General features: G+C 37.2%; 1 protein-coding gene across 2 annotated transcripts in view; it reads right to left on the reverse strand.

Annotated features, from left to right (window-relative positions):
• The window catches only part of PELI1 (pellino E3 ubiquitin protein ligase 1), a 52627-nt gene that overhangs the window by 23190 nt on the left and 9141 nt on the right, over positions 1-20296 (reverse strand). The window contains exon 1 of one of the 2 annotated variants that reach the window (XM_055120906.1): positions 4633-4704. The exons of the other annotated variant lie outside the window; for it this stretch is intronic. The gene's annotated coding sequence lies outside the window, so the exon portion shown is untranslated. Of the gene's footprint in view, positions 1-4632; positions 4705-20296 lie in introns of those variants that run through there. 2 annotated transcript variants of the gene reach the window in all.

Genomic DNA, 20296 nt, shown 5'->3' on the forward strand with positions numbered 1-20296 from the left:
TAAACCAAAAACAAAAATTAAAAGCACATGAAGTCAGAGGGAGAGAACAACACTGGGAAACTAAACAAATAAGAAGTACCCTCCCCTCTTTTTACTGTAAGGTATTAAGGAGTGAGAGTTTATATATGCTATTATTACTTTAACATGGAATAAACGATAATTCTAACAGTTTACCTTTTTCCAGTCACTCAGTCATTTAAAGTTGAGTTTAAATGTTCCTTGAAAAGGGGCCAGAGATACAGTACAGGGGCTAAGAGGCTTGCCTCACATGTGCCCCAACTAGGTTCAGTTCCTGGCATCAAATATGGTCCCTTAAGCTCCGCCACAAGGGATCCTTGAGAGTAAAACCAGGAGTAAGTGCTGAGCACAGCTGATTGTGGTCCCCAAACAGAAACTGAAATAACTTGGTTAAAAATGAATTTTTCTCAGTCTAAATCCACAACTGTTTGCTAAAAAAATTAATTGAACTCAAGTTTATGGTCATTTTTATATTCTAAGAGTAAATAATATTGGGTCTAGAGAAAGTATAGCAGGGGTGCGTGCCTTTCACGTATCTAACTCAGGTTCAATCCCTGGTAACTCATATGGTCCCCTGAGTCCTTCCAGGAGTGATTCCTGAATGCAGAGCCAGGAGTATGCCCTGAACATGGCCAGGTGTGGTTCTCCAGTCCATAAAAAAGGTAAATAATACTATACGCCCTTAAGAAAAAAAGCATTGTGTTGTATAATGGGCTGGAGCGATAGCACAGGGGATAAGGCATTTGCCTTGCACGAAGCTAACCTGGGTTCGGTTACTCCGCCCCACTCGAAGAGCCTGGCAAGCTTCCGAGAGTATCTTGCCCTCACGGCAGAGCCTGGCAAGCTACCCATGGTGTATTCGATGTGACAAAAACAGTAACAACAAAGTCTCACAATGGAGACGTTACTGGTGCCCACTCGAGCAAATCAATGACAGTGACAGTTGTATAATAATTTTTTAGATAGCAAAATTACTTCCAGAAATAAAATCTGGGTTATCTCTAGTCTTTATTGTAAACACTGATGAGCAAGTTACAAGCATTTTTTTAAAGCATCAATAATAATTTCAGAATATCTACCCCAAGATATCTATTTATTGAACAGGAGAGAATACTGACTTCAAAGTGAGAAAAAACTGGCAAATATCTTTTTTTTTTAAAGAATAATGTTTTGTCTTAAAAACATTTTACTTTTATAAAATCGTTTACAGCGATTAATTACATTCAATATTCCAACACCAACCCCACCACCATTACACCTTCCCACCACCAGTTTCTTATTTTCCCAACCACTATCCAAGCCTACCCTAAAAGCAGGCGTTAAGTGATTTATTTTGTATTGCTTATTATAGTTAATTCGCTAAAAATGATTTAAAAAAAGATTTCCTTAAAAAAAAAAAGTGTGTGTGAAGATTGTATCTTACCCTAGAGCCATTAAGCTCTTGTATGAGAAACTAACATGCTATTACAGGTTAAGCCTTGTGTGTTAATATTTTCTTAGTCAAGATTGGATCCTTCTAATTTACATCTCATCCAAAGAGGTGTGCTACTCCTAGTGTATCAGTGATGCAGAGTATGAGATGGTGTGGTCACACATTCTAGGAATTCTAAAATTTTGATGGGGTGATAGAGCTGGGGTTAAATTTTTAACTGGATGGAGAATTTGGAGTCCTGAAGCATCTGGCAGACACCATCTTAACCAACTAAATAAGGTTGTCAGACTTGTAAAACATTTTGGTATCATGTATCCCCAATTACTATGCACTGAGGATACATTATTTCTGTACTATGTCTCCTCCAAATATGTGGTACCTTGATCTAACCACAAGGAAAAAAAAAATCAAACAAATCTCCAACCTATATTAACTTTTTACAAAATAAAAGAGAAGGACAGACAGAAACTTGCAAATTGGAGATTAATGAGTGACAATAACTACATGTATTATGAAATCATGAACTGGGTCCTAGAACAGTTAAAGGGTATCACTGGAAAATGATCTAAATTTGCATACTGAATATATAGCTTGACAGTACTCTGCCAGTCTTCATTTCCTGGTTTTCAGAGAGCTACTCGGTAATAGGTTACTAATTAGGAAAAGTGGAGTAAAGAGTAATTATGAACTCATGCTATTTTTCCAAGGCTAGAAATGTTTCAAAATGAAAAAGTTCTAAAAAAAGAGATTGAAATAAGTAGACAAAATAGCCCTTACAATTTATAGAAGGCACTGGAAAATGAACTCAAGAGTCAACATTTGCCTTTTTACAACCTAGAGGTTCAAGTCTTCCAAGCTATGCTGCTCCTGCAGGTAGCAGTGCCTGTCAAGTCTCCTTTCTCCACTGAGAAGCTGCCCCACTCACAGCTTCACTTTCCTTTTGTTCAGGACAGTTGTTACTACACAACTGTGTTGTTATTCATTAACTGAGTGATACCTGAATCAAAGTAGCAATCCATTCACATACTATCCCAGAACTAAATAGAACAATGTTTTTTGTCTTTTTCTTAAAAAAAAAAAAAAAAAAGGTTTTATTAAAGGGAGATTTTAGGACTGAAGGGATAGTACAGAGGTTAAAGCACTTGTCTTGCACTCAGACACCCTCGTTCATCCCCAGGCACCACACACGGTACCTGAGCATTGCTGGTGTGGTCCCCAAAACCCTCAAAAATGAAAGCAAAATAAATTTAAGAAATTTTAAAGGACAATTTTACTTTTGTAGTAGATCTGTTAGAAAACACTCTGCATTGTTCAACTGCACTGTAGCTTCTGAATTAATGCTGAACACACTAAAATCTTTAGCAGTATCTGAACTTTAAGTTTGATCTATTTACCTGAACCCTAAGCCTTTAAGAAGAGTCTGGGAAAGAAAATATGGGAGGTGAGAGGAAAAGTGAAGCAGCAGCCTTGGATAATTTTGATGTATTTCATTAAAAAAAAAAAACCCAACACACACAAAAAAAACAAGCAACCTTGAAAGTCAGTATACCAAACTGCACTGCAGTCTATTAAGTAGCAGATATTCTAAAAATCTAAGGCCCTTAGGGTTCTCCTCAAACTTACAAGAACTACTTAGTAGCACACAATTTTCTTGTATTATGAAATAGTGACAACATATTCTGTATCTCATATAACTGGTCACAAGGACTTAATCAGTATGAAGCTTCAGTGAGTTTTGAATATCAAAGAAAAATGTAGCTAAAAATTCAAATTAAAACGGAATCACCAACAGTTTCTGACAATAAAGTCAGTTACCTGATTAGAACTAATTTTTGAAACATGACAATTACTAATCTCAGTAATAAAAATTTTCTCAGATTTTAAGTTTTCTCTGGTTCATGAGTTCTCAAAAGCTACAGCTGATCTTTCTTTTGACCAAATCACAATGTTTTCCCCATAAACTTTTATAGCAGTAATTTAGAGACGTTGTGTGTGGGAGGCTAAGAACATCTATTTTTTAGCAGAGAGAATATTTTAAATCACTCTGTGGTACTCCTATTTAACTTTCTCTATTAGAAAAATGGTATATAGAGCTGAAATAATTCTACAAATTTCCTCTCTCCACTCTGGTTTGTTATCACATTACAAATACGACTATTAAATAAATAATTACTATCAAATTTTCCTCCTCAAATTAGCAACTTTTCTTTTGCCAATGTCTTAAATTTCATTTTATACATGTAAAGGAAAGGGAGTATTTCCCCCTCACAGATTAGAAAAATTAATAAAAGATAAACCTTTATTATTGAGCACTATAGTCTAGCTGATGATTATTCATAAATTTTCTTTACAAAAGAAGAAAAAAGTCTCAATTATACCTTTCCTTTTAATGAAATTAAATGCTTCAGGAAGTAATACTGCTGGAGTAATACTGAAGTAATTCTGACTGTTCATTTTTGAGTACAAAGGGTTCTTACCCATCAACCATTACGTCTAAAATTAATAAATCCCTTCCCAGAATCAGAGGAAAAAAAACAACACAACATTTAGGTAGACCCACTACTTAATATCCTTATAAAGCACAATACTCAATCTTTTTTAAAAAACTGTAATTTTTCACTGCTTTATGAAAATGTTTAAACAGTAAACTGCAGTTGTCTTAAAGGCTTAGCTCTTCAAAAGATAATTTATAACCAAAATCCTAGACTCTGAATAAGCTGTCAACAGCTGACCAAAGTACAATGATAGTACCATCATCCTGGCACCAAACAACTTCCCTCAGAGAGCAGCATAATTCTGAAACTTAATCAAAAGGAAACAATGGGACATATTATGTTCTAGGGCACTTTTTTAAAAATACTGTAAAGCTTTTAGTGAAATTATAGAGTTCTCAATTTTCTGACCAACAATCACCAGCACTAAACACTTGTGGGTATTTTTTTTATACTTTCCTTAGGACTGACAGGAGGTGAGATTAACAGTGTACGTTCTCCCCCAAACATACAAAAAGCTCTGGGGCTTGAGATTTCTTTAACTCTAATACAGATATGTATTTAATGAATACATAATACAATTAAAAATAAAAAATAAACAATCTGATTGAGTCAAATTGCTCCCCGTCATTAGTCCTACCTTTAAACTGAAGCACTGACAATGAGAAAACTATACAATAGAACACTTACCTCTTTATTCCACTGCTGGCAGCACAAACGAGACAAACAGCTTTCTCATCAGCAGATAGAATCCAGATAGTATTAAAGCATCTCCCCATTTACAACTGGAATACACTGAATAGCTGTCTGCTCAGTGTTCTTTCACTTAAGCACTTCATAATATGTGTGGGTGGGCCTGTATTACGCAAAACAGGTAAACACTATATAATTCTAGATTCTATTGGCTGAAATGAGAGCTAACTTCCCTCTTACCTCCTCCCTAAGGAAGTCTGTGGCCCGAAAGGGAAGAAACGGAAGTCAGAGGGAAGCACAGAACAATTTTTAACACAGACCTGATTTTAAGATATGTAATAAGGTACTTCCAAAAGGAATATTCTGTTTATTAAAAGGCTGACTGAATTAACTAAGTGTTCTATTAACTGTCAGAAATATGATTAAGATGCTGAAGCGGAACAACCTTTATATAATAATAGTAACTGCCTATTTTCAACATTTAATAAAATACTCAATCTGTTAAGAAACATTCCATTCTGAAAAAATAAAAAAGATTCAATCCAGTCCAACATGTAAAGAAAGAGTACCCTTTTTAGCACTGTCGAATACATCTGATTTTTGGGGTTTTGTTATAAATCACTATATAATTCTAGGCATAAGAAAAGGTGAATATTCTATCACATTTTCAATTACCATGTTTATTTCCAGCTTTATACTTAAAATAAAGTGAATCCACTTGGAAAAGCAACAGCAGAGCTAAGCTAAGCTGCTTTCTCAAACAGCTACTGAAGGCACCAAAATATACTGGTGCCTTCTTATAAGCTTTTCTTATTCTTCTTATAAGCTTCATTTGAGGAGTTATGCGTTATGCTCACTACTCCAAATTCTCCTTTTCCAAAATAAAAGTGGTCAAGGTCTGTACATGGAACTAGTCTAGTCCTCTACAGAGCAAAATAGAAATTGGTTTTATGGTTGTTTTAGATTACTATTATTGGCAAGGGTAGGGGGAGGTGGAGGTGGGGAGGTATGGTCATACCCAGCAGAGCTCAGGGCTTACTCAGGGTTCTTACTCTAGGGCAGTGCTGGGGTGGGGTAGGGTATGGAGAAGAAACAACAGTGGGATAGAGCTGGCTTGGCTGTGTCAAGATGAGCACTCTACCCTCTGTACAAGTTCTCCAGTCCTTTATACTTCTAAAAATATGTTCACTTAAGTTCAAAAAAGCTTGTTCATACCTGCTCAAATAAACTGCACATGCAAAGCGTCTATACTTTCCACTCATTAAACTCATGTTCCACTTTGTGTCGAAGGGTCAATATTCCTTTATATAAACATTCTTTTGGTAGCTCCAAGTCTAGTAGTACCTTGTCACCTACTGTCTTGGCACACAACGAACCACTCTTTATCTTAAGAACTGCAAATCTACTTTTTTCTTCTGTTGCTTCTCCGCATAACTTGGGCACATCCCTTTAAGCTGTTCTGCAGTAAATATGCATAACATTTCTTTTGCTCATTCAGCTGGCAGCAGGCCCACTTAACTTATTGTGAAATAAATCTGCTCAGGCATTCTACTTTTTGTTCAACAAAGATACCAGTCCTCCAGGAAATATATCCATAACATGATCTGGAAAAATTCTAAGATTTTACTATTTGGTGATCTTCCCTGTCATGTGAACCAGGGGTGATGAGACTACTCAAGAAGCCGGATGTGACAGGATCAACACTCATACCAAATAGAATGTGGTTGTGATTCTTTATGCCTTAAACTTGATTCCATAACAAAATCTGAGAACCTGCCATTCTTTAGACCAGCATTATTCAATAAGGGCCCCCTAGAATATCCCAAGGGAGCTAAAGGTGAAAATCAAGTGGAGGACAGCACATAAGACCAATTGTGGGGGTTTATGGTAGGGGGCCAACTGGTAGGATCAGGATAGAGGGGGTCACTATAGGAACACAAGCTTGGAAGGGACAACAGGTGAAAAAAAAAGTTGAGAAACACTGTTCAAATAAACATTTTGGTTCTTAGTTGAGTGCTTTTCTTGCTCAAGTCCTTGAGTAACTAGGGTATCTATCTATTCTATCAACTGAACTAAATATAGCATCCAGAGTAGAAAAATTTCTTATATATTTCAAACTGTGTTTATACCAAATAATGTGTTGAGGGAGTATATATTTTTAAAAGCGCTAAGCCACTAAATATAAAACCTTCAGGGGCTAGAGAGGAAGAACAGCAGGTAAGGTGCTCGCCTTGCATGTGGCTGGACCAGGTTCCATCCCCTATGGTTCCCCAAGTACTGCCAGGAGTGATCCCTAAGCAAAGAGCCAGGAATAAGCCCTGATAATCACTATTTGTGGCCCCACAACCAAAATCTAAAACAAGCCATCATATTTTCTTAGTAATTTTAATGGAACAAAGAAACAACATGAAGGGAGGCAAAGGGCTAGAATTAAATTTCTGAACTTCTCTTTCCTGGTCAAACTCTGATTTGATCACTTTAGTTTCTTAAGAAAACAAAAACAACTTTCTTCTTCTTCTCACATATACTTTATTTACAATGATGTCTGACTAATAATATCAACAAGACCAATCAAATACAGAAACTAAACTTTTAAGTAGCTTTCTTGACTAGTGGGAACCAAAGTATAACCAAACTCTGGTACAAGGCTTATAAAAGATGTCTTAAAACATCTATATAGCATCTGAACTTCTGGCAGTGATCTCTCAGAGCTCAGTGAAAACTTTAACAGCTCATCCTCCCCCCATCCCACCCCCCCCAAAAATAAGCAAAACAAAGTACACTTACCTCACAATTTCTAGGACTTTTCAGATGTTTCTAAACTACCAGTTGTAGTTTAGGCATTGACTTCACCTTTACAATAACTTATCTCTGAGAGTGTGGTTCTTGTCTAACCATCTCCAAACACTTCTAAGGATGTAACCAAAGACTCATTCCTCATAGTTCCTTTACTTCTAGCCACACCCATAGCAGGCGTGTAAATTACTTCATCCTTTAGTTCTACCTCATTGCTGATGCTTAGGCCATGATCCTCTAACCTGTAAGGTTAATTCACATAGATGGCATTTGCTATTCCACAGTAAGGTTTGACTAAGTACCTATACACATGCAGTTTTTTCCTTTTGGGAAAAGTTACTTTGGAGCCTAAGATTTTTCAACAAGGCATATTTCTACCCTGTCAGGGGAAAGAAGGAAAAAAAAATGACTGAACTTCACTGTATCATATGATCATCTTTTGATGAAAGAACTTTAAAGACTACTTTATCTTGTTTCAGGGGTAGAGCACATCTGCCTTGCACACATTCTCACATGTGATCACCAGCTCTGTGGCACTATAATGAAGTACCTCTGGAAAACAGCAACCAGTGTGGAAACCCTCACTTCACAGTAAGAAGGAAACCTATTAATGATCACAGGACTACATAAGGGAGGTACTAACAGACTTCTTGTTTCTAACTCAAGAGTTCATGAGTGTTGGAGGGAAGGACAAAGTCAGTTAACAAGTAACGACAGGACAGGGAGAGAGAGAGAGAGAGGAGAGAGAGGAGAGAGAGAGAGAGAGAGAGAGAGAGAGAGAGAGAGAGAGAGAGAGAGAGAAAGAGAGAGAGAGAGAGAGAGAGTGAGTGAGAGAGAAAATTTACTGTTATAATTACCATATAGGGAAAGCTAAAAAGGAGACAAAAACTTATGAAAGGAATACCAAATTATTTGCTCACTAGATTAGCTATATTTTTCTAAATCAGTTGCTTAAACTACTTTGTAGGCTTTGCTCACCTGGAAATTTCCTTAAACAAATGAGAGAAATCTAAAAGAACTGTTATAAATCTAAAACTGTTAGAAATCTGAAAGAACTGTTATAAATAGTCCATAGAAGAGGGATACTTGCAAACCACATATCTAACACAGATGTACAAATATATACAACTAAAAGACTCTGGCAAATAAAATATAATTTACCTGGTAAAAATAGAGGATCATCACAAACATTTCTCTAAAGATATACAAATAGTGGAAGTACCTGAAAAAATATTGCTCATTAGTCATGAGGGAAATGTAAACCAAAACTACAATGACATGCCACTTCATTCCTACTTAGGATTGCTATCATCAAAGTTGCTAGAGAGTACAGAAGTCTTGTGCATATGACCCCTATTCAAATCCTCAGCACTAGACAGTCCCCAAAATACCAGTAGGCATGTAGCTCAACCCTCTACAGCCCCAAAAGAATGAGACAGATAATGACTATACAGACCTTCACAAAAACCTGGCATGAATGTTCATGGCAGCATTATCCATGATAGCTGAAAAGTAGAACAGGATTGGGGAGATAACTCATGGGGAAGGAATACATTCTTTTCATGCATGAAGCCTGAGTTCAATTCTCCCCTTAACACTAGTGGGAAAGACCCCTTAATAACATGCTGGAAGCAACCCATGAGTGATGCCAGGCATAGGGGGAAAAAAAAGTGGAAACAACCTAAGAGCTCCTCAACTGATGAGTAACAACCAAACCATGATACATAAATTCAATGGATATTTGGCTGTAAAAAGAAAGAAAAAGTCCTGATACTGCTGCTGAAACTCATGTTTACTATTTAGAAAGTAAAATTTTACTAAAAATGCCCACTTACATCTTACTTGACTAGCAAAAATAACATCAATGAACACAGGAACTAACATTTCTAGGTGACCAGATGGTATCACTCAACAAAAGATTGATAAAAAGTCAATATTCTAGACTAGAACTTTTCACCAAACACTTATTAATGATTTATTCTGTTAAGAACTGGGGGCTTCCCTTGCAAATTAACTTACATGTTGTGACAAATTTCAAACTTAAGTTTATGGTCTTGACTTAATTTTATATAACTAAAGTTATAAATATTGCCAACTACTAACTCAACAAATATTATTGAGCAGTCATAATGCCAGAAGCTATAGGTGCATTCACACTAATACAAAAGGTATTATTCCTCACACCACCACTTATATACTTGTAGTTATAGAGGAAGGTATTTATCAATGTTCACCCCAAATAACTACAGGACAGGTATCACATTAAAGCAAAGAAGCATGGGACAGGAAGATAGTTCAAAGGAGTGCAGAGCATATCTTACGTGCATGAGGCCCCAAGTTCATTTTCTGTCACTGGATGTCTTCCCTAACCCTACATCTCTCAACACTGGGTATATCCTGGTGGCCTGAAAATGGCCTACCCACTGCACTGCAGTTTCCAAGCACCCGATCATCTGAACCATAGCTGGCATCTGAGCAACAATGGAAATCGTACATATTGCTGGCAATACACTTAAGAGAGAACCTCAAAGAAAATATTGTCACTGGGATTGGGTTGAGGCTAAGAAAAGTATCACTTTGGTGGGAGAGATTCAGGGAAAGAGAACAGTCTAGATGTTGACTGAGTAGAAAAAACAAAGACAAGTTTTTAAAAAGGTAGAGGTGGAAAATTATTGTTTTCAAGAAAGAAATGAGTTGATTCCTACAGGGAACAGTCTGATTATTAGGAGAGCAATGAAAGTAAATGTGTTGAAATCAAGGACCATATCACTAAGTTTAGTGACTATCAGCAAGCAACAAATAAATGTTTATGAATGAAAGGCTAAATTAGTGGGAAGGTGCCAGGTAGAGTTAGCTGGCCTTGAAAATAAAAGACTGAAACATCACTGGCTAATAATTAAACTAAAGCCTTTAAGAGAGGTTTCAGAAAGGGGAATAAAACTTAAATTTTGGGGTCTGGAGCGATAGCACAGCATTTGCCTTGCACACGTCTGACCCAGGTTTGATTCCCAATATCCCATATTGTCCCCCAAGCACCGCCAGGGCTAATTCCTGAGTGTATGAGCCAGGAGTAACCACTGTGGATTGCCAGGTGTGACCCAAAAAGAAAAAAGAAAAAAAAAAACCTTAAATCTTTTATTTGTTAAATTAAATCTTTTGTCTCATTAAACAGTGTGAAGATGAGGGAAATAAAGCTAAAAATAATTTTCTCAATGTCATTTAGAAACTAAGTGACAAAAGGACCAGTAACATGGTCTTAAGATAACAATAATATAAGACAACAAATTAAATTTTTTACTAGGAGGTAAGGTACTTGCCTTGCATTCAGTCAGCCCTTGTTTGAATCTTCAGCACCACGTAGGCTCTCCACCCCCAATCCCCCCTAAAGTTCTGCAAGGGGCCACTTCTGAGAAGGAAGCAGGAATAGTCCTTGAGGTCCACCAGGTGTATGGTCCCCAAATCCAACCTAACCTCTGATCAATGTTTATGTCTGCATTCTGCACTTAAGAGATCAGTCCTGGCTGGCTCTGGAGACCTTACATAGCGCCAAGGATTGAACTTGAGTTGTTCGTGTGTAAGGTAAATACTCTACCAACTGTCCTATTGCTCCAGCATTCTAATTAAGTGGGCTTCTGCCAAATTTGTGTGGAATGTTGATATGCCTAACCCAAAATGTAGGCTATGCCAGACACAAAAAATTCATTTTGAGATTCTTGGGAAATTATCTCAAAGAAAGAATTAGGTAATAAGAGAAGTTAACCTGAAAATGTAAAGGAAAACTGATGCCAAAATACCTCAGGATCCAATGGATGGTATAAGACAAGATGCAACAAGAGAAACAGACAGCAAGACTGAACACTTTTTGTTGCTGATGCTCAGTCTCAGTAATACTGTGAAAATCCTTATCAGTGAATCCAGAAGACTAGGGTCGGCTCCCCTCACCATTTCTGTACGAGATGGAAAACCACTGGTTCAAGAAGCAGGGACGGGCTGAATCCATTCCATTTTCTCAGGCTGAAGAGAGCAAGAGAAGGCCAGTAATAGAGGTCTTTTCAAGATGGGTGCATAAGCCCATCCTGCATAAACTTATTCGGAGAAAAATTTAATAAATTAAGATTACCACAGCAATATTTCCTGAACAGTTTTAAGTGAGTCTGGTTTTAACATGCATAAATATGGCTTAAACTAGAACTTTGTTGTCTCCTATATTAATTTAGTGGTGGTTAAACTTTTGTTCTGTTATTCCCAATGGAACCTTTACTATAACAACTATAAATGTGCTAACCATAGATCTTTTCCTCTTTGAAAAATAATCACTGGGGGCTGGAGTGATAGCACAACGGGTAGGGCGTTTGCCTTGCACGCGGCCGACCCGGGTTCAAAGCCCAGCATCCCAAATGGTCCCCTGAGCACCGCCAGGGGTGATTCCTGAGTGCATGAGCCAGGAGTGACCCCTGTGCATTGCTGGGTGTGACCCAAAAAAAAGCGGAAAAAAAAAAAAGAAAAATAATCACTGCATATGAAATGAGAACTAACCTGGTAAACATAGATTGTTGCCTCAATTAACTTTTTTAATGTCAGAATTTAGCTTTTTTTTTATTAAGGTCTGAATACCAGACAGGAATAAAATTATTTTTCAAATCTGATCACCATCTTAATTTCTGCCACAGTCTACCATCTCAGATAAAAAGACCCTTCCCATTCAAATAATTTAGAATCTATAGCCTATATACAAGAAGGAGAAATCTCATTTTATTGAATTATTTTTAAAGTAACTTCAGTACAAGCTAAGATGGGTTAATAAGCAGTATCAACATTTCTTGCACAACTGTGCTCAGGGCTTATTCCTGATTCTGTGCTTATGGAAATAAATTTTGTGCCAGTGATCAAACCAAAGTTGGGTACATGCAGGACAGCAACTAATAAACTCCTGTACTCTTTCTGGCCCTACACTGGTTCCTTTACACTCAAAACTAAGAGCCTATCTGTACTAAAATTGAGGTAAAGAGGTGAAGGAGGGGTGCTAATTCTGGTGTGTGTGAGTTCAGTTTTAAAGTTACTGTGCATAAAATAAATAAATAAAGTTACTGTGCACGTGTGCGAGTGTGCGTCACTACTACAGGGTCAGATATAACTTGTTTATATTTCTATAAGTTGCATTTCTTTTTTTTTTTTTTTTTTTTTGCTTTTTGGGTCACACCTGGCGATGCACAGGGGTCACTCCTGGCTCTGCACTCAGGAATTACCCCTGGCAGTACTCAGGGGACCATATGGGATGCTGGGAATCGAACCCGGGTCGGCCGCGTGCAAGGCAAGCGCCCTACCTGCTGTGCTATCACTCCAGCCCCTCTATAAGTTGCATTTCATTCATTTTACAATTCTCAACCAGAATTATCTCTATTAATATTTCATTTACTAACAAAGTATTGGGCATTATGTAAACATGATTATTCTTTACAACAAAACAAAGCTAATGAACATAGTGTACTTTCTCTTTGAAAGCACTGACAGAAATAAAACTGCCGGTATTTGGATCTATACATTTAGTCTTTTATTTGATGGTTGTCGTTTTGGGGTCACACATGGCAGTGCAAATTCCTGGTGCAGTTAGTGCTGGGGGACCAAACCCTGAGGTTCCCACATGCCAAGCATGTGTTCTAGAAATTCGAGTCATTTCCCCGACCCTGTTTTTTACTTTGACCTTTAAGTAAATTCTTTATCACTTAGTTTGTTGAAGTATCTATTAAAAAGAAACAGCAAAGGTTCCTACCCATTTCAGCTAATCAATTCTATTATTGACACTTATTGAACACTTGCCAAAAGCCCCTTTTTGTCACATCGGTAAAAAGAAATCTTATAATTAAAGTTTATTTTGTTTTGAAAAGTCAGGGTTCTAAAACTCAATGTTACTTTGCAACTATTGCTTCACTTGCCTTCAACATTGTGTAGGTGGAGGAAAGAAACCAAGACATTCAGAACAAAATGTGAAGTTGAGAAATTTTTAGACAGTAATAAATTGTAAAAACCACTTAAACCTACTGTCAGAATGATTTTTTTGTAAAGAAACATGAATGTAGGCACTTTAATATATCCCTGATATTCAATGAAAAAATACTAGGCTCAGAATACCATAAATTTATCTTATTTAAGCTAATTTGGATTCATTCATGTAACTCAATAAACTGCAATTAAAATTTTGTCCAATTCCTCTTTGTAATGCTTTTTAAAAAGTCTAAGCTTTCCAAAATTCATATTCTCCTGTCATTACTGATTATGAAAACACTCTTAAATATTTATAGATTTTGCATTCATTTATTTTGGTGGCCACACACATTTGTGCTCAGAGCTTACTCCTGGCTCTGTGCTCAAGGATCCCTTCTGGGGGTCCTTTGGGGGGAGGTAATGACAAGAGGTGTTGAAGTTTGAAAATGGGGGTCAGCCATACCTAGGGCAAGCACCTTAATCCCTGTACTATTTGCTCAATAAATTTTCAACTTAAAGTCACAATGTAGATTGGAAAGAGAAGAGAAAATAAAGGCGAAGTTATCTAAATGGTCTAAATTCCTATTAACTATGTTAAGTATGTTTACTTCCCCCAAGAGTAAACAAACATACTAGGCATAGGATTTAAGTGCAAAAACAAGGTTAAAAACACTCTTCTTGGGGCTGGAACAATAGCACAGTGGATAGGGTGTTTGCCTTGTTCATGGCCAACCTAGGTTCAATTCCCAGCGTCCCATATGGTCTCCTGAGCACCGCCAGGAGTAATTCCTGAGTGCAGAGCCAGGAGTAACCTCTGTGCATCGCCAGGTGTGACCCAAAAAGAAAAACAAAGAACAAAAAACCCGACTCTTCCTTATACATGATTCTGATATTTCAAAGTACACTCTCCTTCAGAACTGTCTTCCCTTCAAAAGCTACAAGACTGTATTTTCTGCCTTTCGTATTGACCTAATATAAGTTTTTCTTTTCCTTTTTCCTTTCTGCCACAAGTAATAGGAGAAAGAGAAAATCATCTATAGAAGTTGTAAATAGTGGGGCTGGACTGATAGATAGCACAGTGGGTAGAGCGTTTGCCTTACACGCAGCCAACCCAGGTTCAAACCCCAGCATCCCATATAGTCCCCTGAGCAACGCCAGGAGCAATTCCTGAATGCATGAGCCAGGAGTAACCCCTGTGCATCGCTGGGTGTGACCCAAAACCAATAATAATAATAAGAAGAAGAAGTTGTAAATAATAACCAGATATGATCTTTTCACCAAAGGCCTAAAATGAGAGTCAGAGATTAAAGTTTATGATAAAGTTGGGCAGATTCAACTCGTACAGAATCTAATACAAAGACATCATAAAACTAAAATTCCTAGTCAAAAGCAGCTGATAAAATTAAATTCAAAGGAAAATTGCTTGGGAAATTTTCTTAAGACTTTTAAACATCATAAACTTTAAAAAACAGGTAAATCATTGCATAATTTCAAGAGACGAAAGAGTTAACCATAATCACAAAACTATTCACTTTAGATATATGATGAGAAAGACATGTTGAATACCCAAGTCACTAAAAGTGTTTAGCAGAAAATTTAACATGGTAGTAAGCCACAAAAACTAAAGCCACTTAAGAATAATATAAATTAGTGCTTCCATTTCTGTGGATTTTGGTGGACAAGCGCTAAATGGAATGAGGCAAAAAACAATACATGTGGCAAAAAATGAAACAAAGAAGTATATCCGTGTACTTCTCAGATAACAATAAAGTGAGCTTTTTACCTGAGTATTTCAGATTTCTACATTTAAAACACATGTGTAGCTTAATTATTATTTAATTCTTATTAATGTTCTAAGTAAATAATGTTGTTTTACAGATAAAACATACAAAAGCATCTGTGAAGACTTGGATAAGAGTCTACATATATTAAGTTTATATAAATAAAGTCTATCATTAAGAGTAGACTGCCTATCTGAAAGGATTATGAGAATTCAAGTGCTTAACACACAACAGTGCTCAAAATGCTTTGTTACAGTTCTGGTAGTCAGCTGAATATTTTTTTATTATCAGTTATGTAAAAAATAATTACTTTGTGCAGAGAAACTATTTCCTGCTACAGAGAATTTAAAGGAAGACAATCTTGAAAACTAGTATTTTGAAGAGAAATAAAATCAGTCTTAAAATAAAAATTAATGTAGTCAAGTACACTTGCGATTCAGTAAAAATTGACCTCAATCACAGGAATCTGAGGTACCTTTAAGAGGTGGATTAGGCTCAGTTTATTTAAGGACTTTATAAGTCAAGGCAGAATTTAGGATTGAGGTGAATAGTTAGAGAAGAAAATAACATACCTACTTTACCCTATCCTCCAGATTCTCAAATGATAAACCAAAATTTACTAGCTATTCCAAAAACCTGCACTACCCCTAAATCTTTTCAGTCTAGGAAATGGCATCACTATTAACCCAGTTAAGCCCGTAATACCATCCTTCTCTATTTCCTTTATGTCCTGTTCATCGACATGCCCTATCATCTCACTTCTAAAACATAACTTCCCCACCTCAGGGTCTTTGTTCATGTGATCCCCTCAGTCTAATACTATCTTGCCCAGCAGAGCTTGGGGATCACTCCTGTGATGCTGGAAAGACCATGAAGTGCCAGAGATTAAATGAAGGGGCTACAGCCTTTGAGGTATGTTACCTCCTTACAAAGCTTTCTTTGAAGCCTGAAATAGTAAACGAATTAAGGTGCCTTACCTGCAACTGATGCTGGTCCCATCCCCAATATCATGTATGTTTCCCCAAACAGGTTCAGGAATGATCCCCGACACAGAGCCAGGAGTAAACCTGAAGCACAGCTGGGTGTGGCCCAAAAACTTGGAAACAAACAAACAAAAAAATCCCAGCTTTCTCTGACCGTCCTGTATAACACAGGCTGCTTCGTGTAATTCTGATTAACGCCTTACTTTGTATTTGCTCTTATATTGTTCTCGTTTCACTCTTTCATTGTACTTGTACAGTGCATTCTACATAAAAGGCATTCAAAACACAACTGCTTAAAAAAAAAAAGCTCTAGAAAAATAACTTTGAAAGTAGTAGTGTAGAATGTGGGAGGAGAAGGCAGATGGGAAAAACGAAGAGTTAAAAGATCGTCTGCGAGGATCTCAGGGGTATATCACATGCCTGGCATCTGTGAGCAGCTGAGTTCAATCTCAGCACTACATGCCTGCACACAACAAAACTGGCCCCTATAGGAACAAAATATCTTTAAGACCCTCTCAGAGCTGGGGAGATATAATTAGTACAGCTTCTAACTTGCATGTGTGAGACACTGGATGGATCTCTAGCACCACAAAAGCAAAAAGCAAAAAATAAAATAAATCTGGGGAAATAATCAAACAAAATAGCTGAACTCATGCTTTGCATGCAAAGGCTCTGAATACCCCGAAACGACAGGGTTCCCCCAACTACCATTAAGTGTAGCCCTAGTGGCACCTAGCATTGCTGGTCCAAGTAGCACCATATCGCTGAGCCTAAACACTGAACTACTCTGGCCTGTCTACTGACTGGGCTGATTATCACCCTGAGTGGCATGTGGGCCCCCCGAAAAACTGCTGCCCTACCTCCCCAAAAAAAACCCAAGACCTTCTAAGACACCAGAAGAATCTCATGCATACCCTTAGTACAGGATCTAAAGTACCTGCCTTGTACAAGGCCAACCCCAGTTCAAACCCAGGCACTACATATGGTCCCGAGCCCTGCCATGAGTGATTCCAAAGTACAGAACCCGGAGTAAGCCCTAAGCACTGCCAGGTATAGCTTCCAAACAGAAACAAACAAACAAAAAAACTTGCAGAGCTAGAACTTGGGCCTCTAGTCTCTTTGCTATGCATTCTACTTCATTATGTACCCACCAAACAGACATATTACTTTGAATTTATCTAATCTGAGGTTTTGCCATAGAAACATTTAGGTATTGCAATGGTATTAAATCAAGCTATCACAGGCCATTTCAATTTGTTCCTACTTCATTTAGAGTTTTATCCAGTCATTTTTTTACAATGTCACAAAATGTCTTAGTTCCCCCCTTCAGAAGAATTATTATAAACTGGCATAAAAACATGGATTTATTTTTCAAAGTTCTAGAGACTAGGAAGTCCAAGATCAAAGCAGATTCAGTGCTAGTTAGGGGCAACTTCCTGGTTCAGAGGCAACACTCTTTTGTTATGTTTCACATGAGAGAATGGCAGAGTTCCCTCTACAACCTTTTATCAGGCAATTAATCTCATCCACAAGGGCTCTGCTCTCATGACCTAATCACTCCTCCCCCAAATACTACCATGCCAGGGATTAGGATATCTACATATGAATTTTTTTTGGGGGGGAGGGAGGAGAGCAGGGAGTACATTCAGTAGTCTATATACAACATTAAATGAAGTAGAAACAAGCTATCCCTGCCTAACAAGAATTCTGAAATACACATAGTATATTTCAACAAGTCATATTTTTACAGGTAAATTATTTAAAGTCATATGATCTGACCTTATATTAAGTTTGAAATGACATATTTTGACCTAGAATGCCAATCATCAAGCTACTGAGTATGCTGTGTACCATAACGTAGTTTGAAGCTGGTTTGGGATCAGTAATTAGTTCAACCTGCTGTGGTCTGTTCCAGAAAAAGCTTTCATAAATTTGATGATCTTACAAGATATGGTAACTGAGTCCCCCAAAGGCTAAGTGAAATATATGAGCACACAGCAAATGAACCAGTAATCTAGCCCTTTTGACTTCTAATATGGTAGCTTTTATTCTGGTCATACTGCAGCTGTCCTGTGACACATTCTATGTAATCCTTGCTACTCAAGAAAAAAATAAAAATTTAGTCAATTCAAGTTTAACTTTGAAAACACCTCCAAATTTGTATGTTCTATGATATAAATATGTGTGTAAAGTACATTCAAAGATTAAATGAAACTCTCAATCTCTAAGCTGTATTACTGTGATCAATGAATAATCTCTGATTCAAATTGTTTTACTGACAATTTTACTTCTTAGTGAGTTTTTAAGGATTTTTTTTTTTATGACAATTCTTTAGGGTTTAGCCATGATGACTCAGGGTACCTAGATGCTATGAAGAAGCTTTCAATTTAAGCAGTGGGAGGAAAGTGAGGGGGTATACTGAATCATTAACAACCTACTCAGTTCTGAAACCTAACAAATCCTTTTTGGAAGCCATTTTAAACACAGCTTCAGGAGACAAATACTAGCAAAAGCCTTAAAAGAATGGGCTTTGAAAGCTGAAATATAAACTAAAAATTAAAAAAAGCATGCTGTCTCTTACAGATATGGTTTTAGCAAAATGTTTCATTTTATTAAATAAGTGTCAATGGTGAATTTTAAAAATGGTACTACTAAAATTACAGATCTGCTCTATGCTGAATAAGTTTTCAGGGGACCCCCGAGAGATGGAACAGCAGGCAGAGCACTTGTCCTGCATGCAGCTGACCAGGGTTCAATATCTGGCACTTTGTGTGGTACCCAAACCTGCCAGGAGTGATCCCTGAGTGTGGAGCCAGGAATAAGCCCTGAACAGTGCCAGGTTTGGGGCAAAAAAAAAAAAAAAAAAGTTATCAGAAAGTCTTTCTATAGTTCTGGTTTTTGTTGTTGTTGTTGATTTTTTGGACAACACCTGACAGTGCTCAGGGGTTATTCCTGGCTCTGCATTCAGGATCCACTCTTGGCAATGTTTGGGGAACTAAATGGAACACCACAGATCAAACCCAAGTTGGCTATGTACAAGATAAGAACCTTACCTGCTGTACTCTCCCAAGCACTGGCCCTGATTTTTTAATGAGAAAAAAAAAAAACAACTTTAAGGACACTCTTTTTCATTAATGATAAACTTAACATTTTTAATGATAAATTTTAATGAGAAAGTTTTATCCAAGTTACAACTTGGGTATATTGGTGCTTTGGAAAATTATTTTATATATTTACATCGTTGTAGGAGTCACACCAGGTGGTGCAGTTGGGTGCCCTGTAGTGCTGAGAATTGAACTCAGGGTCTTGTGCACATAAGGTCATGTGCTCTACCCACTGAAGCCACAACCCTGTTTTTTTTTTTTTGCTTTTGGGTCACACCCAGCGATGCACAGGGATTACTCCTGGCTTTGCACTGAGGAATTACTCCTGGCAGTGTTCAGGGGACCATATGGGATGCTGGGAATTGAACCCGGGTCGGCCTCTTGCAAGGCAAACACCCTTCACGCTGTGCTATGCTCCAGCCCCAACCCTGGTCTTTTTGACATGTTATGGTAAAAAGAAAAAATCCACTATGTTAACTGTAGTCTAAAATTAAACAAATCAGAATTTAGTGCTTCAGTATATGCAATTTATTAAATCTGGTATAAACCCAAAGAATAAGTACTATAGATACTAACTGCCAAGAACCAGGAACATAACACTAAGGTGTTAAAGAACTAACAAAGCACCTGCAATTGTTTTCACTTATTGTTCAAAAAGAAAGAAAGAAAAATTAAACTTAATTGTTTATGCCAGCTGATATGCTGAGTTTGGTAATAAGCATTTACCAATCGGCAGAATTCCCGGGCCAATCAGGTCACAACTCACTCTTGGATAGAACTCAGAAACTTTGTCACCACGTTACTGATATTTAATATTCTCTCCTTTCTATCGTCAAAAAGAAACAACAGAAATTCTGATACAATTTTTCCCCAAGACCATTTGGGAACTAGTACTAAAATGAAGAAGAGTCCAAGCTACATGGACATTATTTTCAGTTGTCTTACAGAAAAGACAACATACTTAATTTAGTTTTTGAAATTTCATTAGGCTGTTAAATTTACTATCAAATTCTGG

This window comes from Sorex araneus, chromosome X (assembly GCF_027595985.1).
Source record: "Sorex araneus isolate mSorAra2 chromosome X, mSorAra2.pri, whole genome shotgun sequence".
Lineage (NCBI taxonomy): Eukaryota > Metazoa > Chordata > Mammalia > Eulipotyphla > Soricidae > Sorex > Sorex araneus.